At 47.7% G+C, this 9,915-nt stretch overlaps 1 pseudogene; it reads left to right on the top strand.

Annotated features, from left to right (window-relative positions):
• The first annotated feature begins 643 nt into the window (after positions 1 to 643).
• Positions 644 to 761, top strand: LOC126204610 (5S ribosomal RNA; annotated as a pseudogene).
• The last annotated feature ends 9,154 nt before the right edge of the window (positions 762 to 9,915 follow it).

Below are 9,915 nucleotides of genomic sequence, written 5' to 3'. Positions count from 1 at the left end.
CATTTGATATTCACACTTCAACGCGGCTCACTTTTTACATGGATGGATGACTCGGCGGAAATACTGGTCGTACAAGTCTGCGTTCTGACTGTTAAGCAGACGGTCGTCGTTCAGGAAAAGCCTGTCACGCAGTGGTTTCTTCAACCGGTGCTGAGTCCACACGTTTCCACTGCATGCTTTGCGCCTTTGTCGAGGGGCCATAATGATATACCCAGCACTCGTCCAGGGTGATAAGGCGGCTAAAGAAGTCACGTGCAGCGGTCTGACTCAGATGTAACATTTCCGTTGCTGTCTCGGTTCGGAGGCTTCTTTTTATGGGTACGAGCTTTTGTGGAACCCATCAGGCGAAGACTCGTCCACGTTCAAAATTTCACTTGCAGCGCCTGGCACAGTAGTTGACTGAGATCTTAGAGAGGCTTAGGTGCTACTAATTGAAGCTGTAACGAAACGTGCTGCCCTTCTTTGGGTTTCCTCTGATTCCTCTATAACTTCCATATCGTGCAAATCCCAGACTGACAAGCAATATTCATGTTGGTTGGTTTCGTAAGCTACTTCCTTTGAGGATGGACTACAATTCCTGAAGATTGTTCGTATCACTTTAATTCATACTCATAGATATTTTGTTGGCGTGACTACTTCCCGTGTCAACGGCTTTGCCGCAGTGGTAACACCGGTTCCCGTCAGATCATCGAAGTTAAGCGCTGTCGGGCTGGGCTAGCACTTGGATGGGTGACCATCAAGTCTGCCGAGCGCTGTTGGCAAGCGGGATGTACTCAGCCATTGTGAGGCAAACTGAGGAGCTACTTGATTAAGAAGTAGCGGCCCCGGTCTCGTAATCTGACATACGGCCGGGAGAGCGGTGTGCTGACCACATGCCCCTCCGCGTCCGCATGCAGTGACGCCTGCGGGCTGAAGATGACACGGCGGCCGGTCGGTACCGTTGAGCCTTCATGGTCTTTCGGGAGGGGGAGGGGGGGAGTTTAGTTTTTTCTTAGGTTGCTTACCGTGACTGTTCTGAAATTGTGTACTTCTGCCTAGTTTATATTGAGAACGAACTGCCAGTACCCTCTCCAGGTTTTACTGCATTTCGCTGCAATTTTCTAGCGGTACGTCTTGTCTGTATACAAGAGCATCGTCCACGAAAAGCCGCATGGAACATCCGGCGTTATCCTGTGGAACATTTATATACATTTTAGGGTTATATTTTTATAAGTACCCTCGCATTAATGTTATTTAAAATAATTTATATTATAACGCAACACGGTACTGGCAGAAGTAAAGCTGTGAGTACCTGGCGTGAGTCGTGCTTCGGTAGCTCAGTTGGTAGAGCACCTGCCCGCTAAAGGCAAAGGTCCCGAGTTCGAGTCTCGGTCCGGTACACAATCTTCCAGGAGGTTTCATATCAGCGCACACTCCGCTGCAGAGCGAAAATCTCATTCTGGAAATGTTCCCGAGGCTGTGGCTAAGCCATGTCTCCGCAATATCCTTTCTTTCAGGAGTGCTAGTTCTGCAAGGTTCGCACGAGAGCTTCTGTGAAGTTTGGGAAGTAGGAGACGAGGTACTGGCGGAAGTAAAGCTGTGAGGACGGGGCGTGAGTCGTGCTTGAGTAGCTCAGATGGTAGAGCACTTGCCCGCGAAAGGCAAAGGTCCGAGTCTAGGTCCGGCACACAGTTTTAATCTGCCAGGAAGTTTCATCAATGAAATTATCTATGGAACATGTAACTAAGAGTCAGAGCAGCAGGAAGCAGAAAGGGGGCGATTCACCTCGGATTGAACCACACACTTTTTGAATATCTTCAGTTTTCCAGCTGTGTTTTCTAGTTTCTGTCGGAAAGACAGAATTTAAGTATTGCCTCCCCATATTTTGTATTGTGAGTGAGAGTAATGTTTTCAAACTGTATGGTGAGTTTATTATGTAGGTCGAAGCAGCAAACACCCAATTTGGGGTCGTTTATTTGGAATCACCATTTGGTAAAGTACAAAAATGAAATGATCGTATGGCATTGTTGGCCGGGAGGCCTCATGGTGGCCGCCGTATTGCAAGTCCCTTATAGTTGACGCCACTTCGGCGACTTGCGGGTCAGTGATGATGAAGGACACACAACACCCAGTCCCTGTCCGAGAATCGAACTCCGGCCCCTTGGGTGGTAGGCGGAAACGCTACCGTTACGCTACGGAGGCGGACATCTGGTAAAGTATTTTCCCACTACGCCTACGTGCTCCGTTAGGATTTCTTCAAATTGTTCGGTTGAGCTACACCATAGGTAGTCAGACTTCCTTATCTAACATCCACTTTTTTATCTCTATCAGTAGCAAACTTTTCTAACCTCCTACCAGATCCACAGTAATGGTGATTTATGAAGAAGTGAAGTAACTTTATAAAATTTATAGGGCAGAGTCAGATAATAATGATGTGACAGATACTTTATGTCAAAATTTTTTGAATACCTAATGGAAATGTTTTTAAAGCCCTTGGGACCTGTCACCGATCACGAAAGATCGAACGCTTACTGGTGGACGGCAGGGACCAGATTGGCTACCTCTGAGCTGCACCTTGTAGCAGTCACCCAACCATCAACATTAATCTTGTTTTTGGCACTGTCCAAGCTGAATAGGAGTGAAGACAGAATCCTGTAGTAGAACATTCTTTCGTTTTCTTGGGTGCTGATCTCGGATCCCAGAACTACGTGCCGGCCGGGGTGGCCGAGCGGTTCTAGGCGCTACAGTCTCGAACCGCGCGACCGCAACGGTTGCAGGTTCAAATCGTGCCTCGGGCATGGATGTGTGTGATGTCCTTAGGTTAGTTAGGTTTAAGTAGTTCTAAGTTCTAGGGGACTGATGACCTCAGAAGTCCCATAGTGCTCAGAGCGATTTGAACCATTTGAACCAGAACTACGTGGAACACTTGATTCCTAATATTCTGTTTATTAGTCAAGCGGTTGGTTTGCAGGGAATTACCTGAAGAAATGTGGCTTCTCCCCACATTGTATGAAGCCTGCCTCAAAGTAAGCGGCAACTGACGGAAACTGATGTGTGCCGTTTCGTTTTAGTAGGAAGTCACCTTGTTCGATGGGATTGCTTCAAGTAATATCATACTGATTCTATTATAGACAAGCGTTTCTAGTAGCACGTAGGTCACAGACAGCAGGGATACTGTTGGTTTGCCATGTTTTAATACAGCTATTATCTGCGAGCTTTGAAACTTTTGTGTCATATTGTCGGTTTGCATGATGTCTGTGAAGAAATGAACTACGAATACTTCGTGTATTTGTCATTTTCAAATGAGGAGGATCTAGAAAAGATAGATGGACTGCAAAACACTTGACTTTGATTTGTCAAATCATTTAACTATCAATTTGGCAAATACGCCATTGAAATAAAGTCTGCTCAGAAACTCAAGAGCAGGAAAAGAATGTAAAATTCTTCAAAATGGCCCTTTATGGGCGTTCGCTTGGAGTGTAAGGATCGTAACGCTGAAACTACGATCGCACTTCAGATATACCTCCCAACAGCGTAAACACTGTTGACGATAGAAGCACACTGGAAAGTGGAACGAATGCGATCGAAAGGGTCGCAGACAAGAAGATCGAAGGAATGATGGATGTGATGGTGAATTTCCTGATGGCAGAGAAGCTCCCACAGGATTGGAAACATGACAAGAACTGTTCATGTCAACACGAGATCCCAGGGGTGCAAGTGCGGAAGGCCACAGAGACAAGTCATTAATAAGGAGGTACGTGGCGTCCACAACAAGACTGATGCCGTCTGACAGTAGCTACTTCCTATGCTATCAGAAACTCCACTCCACACTATGAATCATGTCCGAAAGAAATTGTGTTTATAAAGTATCTGTATCTTGATATTCCAGGCATTGCACCCATCGTCGATGTATCCAGGCTTCGATGGGCTAAATTGACGATAAAATATTTGTCTCTCCCTGTGCATACCGGCGGAGCTTCGAGTCCTCCCTCGGACATGGGTGTGTGTGTTTGTCCTTAGGATGACTTAGGTTAAGTAGTGTGTAAGCTTAGGGACTGATGACCTTAGCAGTTAAGTCCCCTAAGATTTCACACACATTTGAACATTTTTTTCTCCCTGTGCAGGAGCCACAAATGTGCAATTGTAGGGGTCGTGGCTCCATGACATACGGAAGTTTGACTCGGTCCTGCAGGCATGCTCAGATGGCGGAAGACAGTCTGCTTTCGGCAGTGAAGTGGTGTGGACGGAGCTGTTTATGTCCTCGTCATGGTGTATCCCTGGTGGTTGTTCACTTTCACAGTAGTAATAGCGCATGATACGACCAACGATAGAATGGCAAACTGCAATCTTAAAACGGCACTGAAGTTCACTTTTTCGAACGAAATTTCATGGCAGAAAACGTTCGCTATCGAACAGTTCGTATGTGACCAAGTGAATATACCCTATGGAGACATGACCGAAATACACCTGTCCATCGTAAGTAACGTGGTTTACATCAAACTGACAAATAACGTAGTTTGAAACAAGATCATAGCACAGACGAAAGAAGGCCTCAAATCCAGCATCCGAATGGGCACATCAGCCTCGAATACAATGCGATACTTATGATATTGCAGTGCCTGTGCAATTCTGATTATGATGCAAAGTTCCTCTGGACACGCATGCACGGCCGGAGTGGCCGAGCGGTTAAAGGCGCTACAGTCTGGAACCGCACGACCGCTACGGTCGCAGGTTCGAATCCTGCCTCGGGCATGGATGTGAGTGATGTCCTTAGGTTAGTTAGGTTTAAGTAGTTCTAAGTTCTAGGGGACTTATGACCACAGCAGTTGAGTCCCATAGTGCTCAGAGCCATTTGAACCATTTGAACACGCATGCACCACTTAGCTACCCGTGCACAACTCACGGCCAAACTCAAACCTCCGTATGTCGTCAACCATGCGTCTGCGACCTGTACTCGTGCATCCATTATGTATATTCCCGTACAGGTGAGACATTTCACTTGAAAGTCACTTGTCCGGTATCGGCAGATAAATACGACATTGCTGTGCCTTGTTCCGATTATGATGCATGTCCAAAGGAACTTTCTGTCTTAACCAGAACAGACACAGTAATATCGTATTTATCTACCTATAGCAGGCAGTGCAATGTCTGACCTATATGGCAATACACCCAATGGATGTACGAGTACAGGTCACAGACGCATGGTTGACGATATATGGAGGTTTGGATCCGGCTGCGAGTCGAGCACGGATAGCCAAATGGTAAGGCGACCGCTCGCGATAAGCGGGAAATCCGGGTTCGAGTCCCGGGTCTTCCACAAATTTTCATTCTCGTCATTCCATTATACAGCGGATGATGGTCCTCATGCGCAACTGCAAATGCATTTAATGTATCAGCCCAGAATGGGTGAACATACCAGCCTAAGATCATGCACAGTCCATATCTTCGAACTTCCTCTCCAAATGGCGGGGGATGACGTGACAGCGGCACTACACTCTTATGGAACGGTACACGGACATGCAGTAAAGTAATAAGCACACTTCACTACATACCCTGTTTTGAATGCCATGCTGCAGTCCCATATTGAGGTAAAGAAAGATGTCCTGTCCTCTGTGTTCATTGGCCATAGTCGCATACGGCAGCCAGTGACCTGTTCTGGATGCAGTAATGAAGGACATTTGCGAAATAAATGCCTTCAATGCAGAATTACGCAGCCCTGTACCAACAACGCTTCTCCGCTTCTGGCTGCGACGCCACACATCTACACAGTGGTACAGGGGCCCGATGCCCTCCAGACCCTGCACGGAAACTTCCACAAGATCTTTCACAACCTGCAGAGACCACACGAGACGAGGGCGACCGTCTACGCCAGCGACGGGCCCCTCAGCCAGAGATCCCTGTGTCGCATGAAGACGATGACAGACTCGAAACTGATATGGACCTCGATTCCATGGTTGTGCCTACAACCTTCGCCGTTCCTGAAACTTGCCACTTCATCCCATTGTCTGACTCGGAACCACATCCTAGCAAACAGAGGTGACTAAAACGACCCAAGAAGAGGAGGATCACATCAGCGGCAGATTCGTGTTTCCAGGATGGATCCGTCAGATGTCCATCAGAAGATTCCCAGGGAGGGGTCTCACGCGCACTTGCAGCTACCCACTCCGATCACGGGCAGGACAATTTAGTGAATGACTCCGAAACACAGCAACGCCCTGGTGACCCCGACAGCTACGTTTCTCGCGCCGCCAGAACGGACACCCTGATGACAACGACTCTTCTTGTATCAGCTCTGATCAGATCTGACGACCCCACTGCGAGGGCAGACGACGTACTCACCCAAACCTCCACCAGACGAAGAAAGCCGGCCGGTGTGGCCAAGCGGTTAAAGGCGCTACAGTCTGGAACCGCGTGACCGCTACGGTCGCAGGTTCGAATCCTGCCTCGGGCATGGATGTGTGTGATGTCCTTAGGTTAGTTAGGTTTAAGAAGTTCTAAGTTCTAGGGGACTGATGACCTTAGAAGCTAAGTCCCATAGTGCTCAGAGCCATTTTTTAGACGAAGAAACACCACAGGCTGTTCCAGTGAACTGGCCACGATCAGAAGACAGAAAATGCTTAAGACCTGATGACATTCAGTCCTTCTGATACGAGTGCACTCGGCGATCTGCTCTTGATGCAGGCGAGCAGAATTGCTAAAATCGGTTTAAATATGACCGGCTACTATGTTAAACTTTACCTGTTAGATACCTTACAGGTAGCAGACATATCGCCGGCCGGAGTGGCCGTGCGGTTCTAGGCGCTACAGTCCGGAGCCGAGCGACCGCTACGGTCGCATGTTCGAATCCTGCCTCTGGCATGGATGTGTGTGATGTCCTTAGGTTAGTTAGGTTTAATTAGTTCTAAGTTCTAGGCGACTGATGACCTCAGAAGTTAAGTCGCATAGTGCTCAGAGCCATTTGAACCATTTGGTAGCAGACATTGACATTGCCCTGTTTTAATAGCCCGATTTTTATGGCTGTACTGTATACGTCACCCCAGCCACCAACGGAGGTAGTGGATCAGCGATTATCGTGCGCAGTTGAATTGTAATAGATGGCTTCACTTACCTCCTGGCAGGACGACGGCTTGTACTAACAGTGCAGGGGATCTGACTAGCGAATGTCTGTGCGGCATCTGGCACTGACCAACGACGAGGGCGCTCACAGTTTTATTCTGAAACAATCCCGCCGCTTTTCCTGAAACGATATGAGAACATCATTATCGACGGAGATTCATTCTCATATACACATGGGAAGAGGATATACATACATCACAAACCACTCAGCCAGTTGAATGCATCGGGTGTACATGACTTCCCCCTCGCTTCGGTCGTCCTGCATACGGAAATGTGGCATTCGGACTTCTCAGACCATAACGATTATGTCTGCACGATTAACCACCGGCGTCAGACAATATGGTGCAGTCGGGGTCAACAGAAATTTGACGATGCCTAGTTACAGAAACAGGAATGCCGTGAAATGGTCAAGTACATGTGGTAATGCTGTGAAAGACGCACCACACAGTACTCGTCCATACTTTTGTGGTGAGTACGCCAGACGTACGCCGCGCGCTAGTCTAATACGGCCAGGAACGAATGCAATGGCACCGACACAAGACCTTACGGAGCACCCGCCTTGTCCGGAACGTCACGCCGAGGATGATGCATCAAGGCTAAGACTTTGACCCTTATTCGGCGTCGACTGGAAGGCGTAGTTGTCCGCGCGCGATGCCAGGACAGTATCAACGGAGAAATGATATCAATGCATCATGACGTCGCAGATGAGACGCTCTTATCCGTTCTTTCGGTTTACCTGACGACCGACGGCTGGTATCGCAAGCAGACATCGCAACAGCCTTCCAAATTCGCTATCGTCACTTCTGTCGTGAAGAAGTCCCTAACGCTACGTCTTGCTCTTGATATCCAGGTGGCAGATTCTCTTTTAGCAAATACCTCTATTGAAGATATCGCTGAGGCGATCGCCAGTACCAGGCGGACTACTCAAACCCTCTGGAGGCACACAACCTGACAGTTCTCTCGACCTATCGCTTCACTCAGATTTAAAGATTTTTACGCGTCTCCTCACGGCGCGTCTCAGACATCACTAACTCCTGGCACCAATACGGACGTCCTTGGGCGCAGATACTAATATACAGTCATCGTCATGTGATCATAGAGACGTCATCGCCATTGCGACAGCTGTCGACTACAGGGATCCATGATTTCCATCGATCAGGCATTCGGTCGCGTGAGCCACACCTTCCTCGTACTCTTACGCCTACTTCGTGACACTACGTCGAGGGTAATGGCTAATGGACGGACGAAGACATCAATATCAATCACACGGTAAATCCGACATGGTCATCCCTTTCAACAATCATGTACATCTTCGCACTAGGACAACTTCTCTGCTGCCTGCAATGCCGTTTATCAGGTATCAACGTACTGGGATAGAAGTTCAAATGCCGCGCCTATGAATCACATGCTCCAGCGAGGAGGTTCAAGCGACAACACAGTGGATTGAGCAATGATGCTGGAGCGGAGCGGGCAGCCATATAGCGTCACCAAATCCTTCGCTCTGACCTTTGGAATGGGACTCCCAGATGAAAGTGTGGCTCCGTTCAGAACAATGGAGACTCTACGCTGTCTAGGAATAGTTATCACTCGATACGTCCGTCGCACCACGGCAATCAACTTTCGGCATCTTCTTCAGAGCACCGGGACGGACCTTCGAAGTGAGCTGGAGATGTGACAAAAGTGCAGTTTATTAACATTTATACAGGGTGTTTCAGAAGTGATGGTCAATAGTCAGGGATATGACATCAATGATCATTCGAAACAAGAAATTCAAGTAAACATGGGCTCTAAAACACGTACCTTAAGAGCTATGAGCAGTTCTTGATCTTCGATACTGTGAAACAAATCTCTTCTACTGCAAGCTCTTTGCCTTCCGTATTTTGGAAAGTGGTAGTATGGACCAAAACAAGAAAGAATATCCAGGAAACCTGCGCTCTAAACCGCATACCGTAGAAGTTAAGAGCGCTTGTTCATTAGAAGAGTTGTGTTTTAAAGTAGCGAAGATGAATAAGTGCTCCTAGCTCTTAAGTAATTCATTTTAGAGTACATGTTTACTGGACATTTTTTCTTGTTTTGGTCCATAATGTCACTTCCCAAAATATGGAAAGCAACGAACTTGCAGTAGAAGAGATCTGTTTTAGTATCGAAGATCAAGACTTGCTCATAGCCCTTAAGGTGTGCATCTTAGAACCCACGTTTACTTGCTGTTTTGTATCGAATGATCATTCCTGTCATATCCCTGAACACTTCCGAAACAACCTTTATGAAAACCTGCATAACGCACGTCACACGAATTTAGCTCTCTATACATTGATGCACCGGATCCAAACGGCCTTCGGTTATTTTGTCAGTACCGATCACGTATTTAAGGCCATGTGTGACATCCCTACAGTCTCTCGAAGAGCGGGTGTAGCCCTCGTCAACGCCCATACGCGCGTTACGGCTGTTCACGTACGTAAAATCTGCAGTAGCACTGGACGTTTGATCGACGAACTCAGCTATTTTATGTCAACCGCTAGTCGCTCTAGCCCGCATTGCATTAGCTCCATCACTTATCAAACTGTTTCTTCATGAATACAGTTACGTCCACGAAGACTGCGCGATATCTTTATGACCTCGTAATGCAGACTCGACCCGCCCCCCCCAAACGCTGTCAAAGGACATCACCCAGAAGTTAGGTGGTGGCGGTGTGGCGCGCACATCATCAGCCACCACGGAAACGAGCGCCACCTGGTATATCGTCGTGACGGGTAAATACCCTGGCAGACACTACCTTCTGCCTGAGGTGTAATGTGGACGAGACGGACGAACACCGCCTGA

Source organism: Schistocerca nitens, chromosome 9 (genome assembly GCF_023898315.1).
Source record: "Schistocerca nitens isolate TAMUIC-IGC-003100 chromosome 9, iqSchNite1.1, whole genome shotgun sequence".
Taxonomy (NCBI): domain Eukaryota; kingdom Metazoa; phylum Arthropoda; class Insecta; order Orthoptera; family Acrididae; genus Schistocerca; species Schistocerca nitens.
Note: the sequence above shows the minus strand (reverse complement) of the source record. Positions and strands in the feature narration are given on the sequence as shown.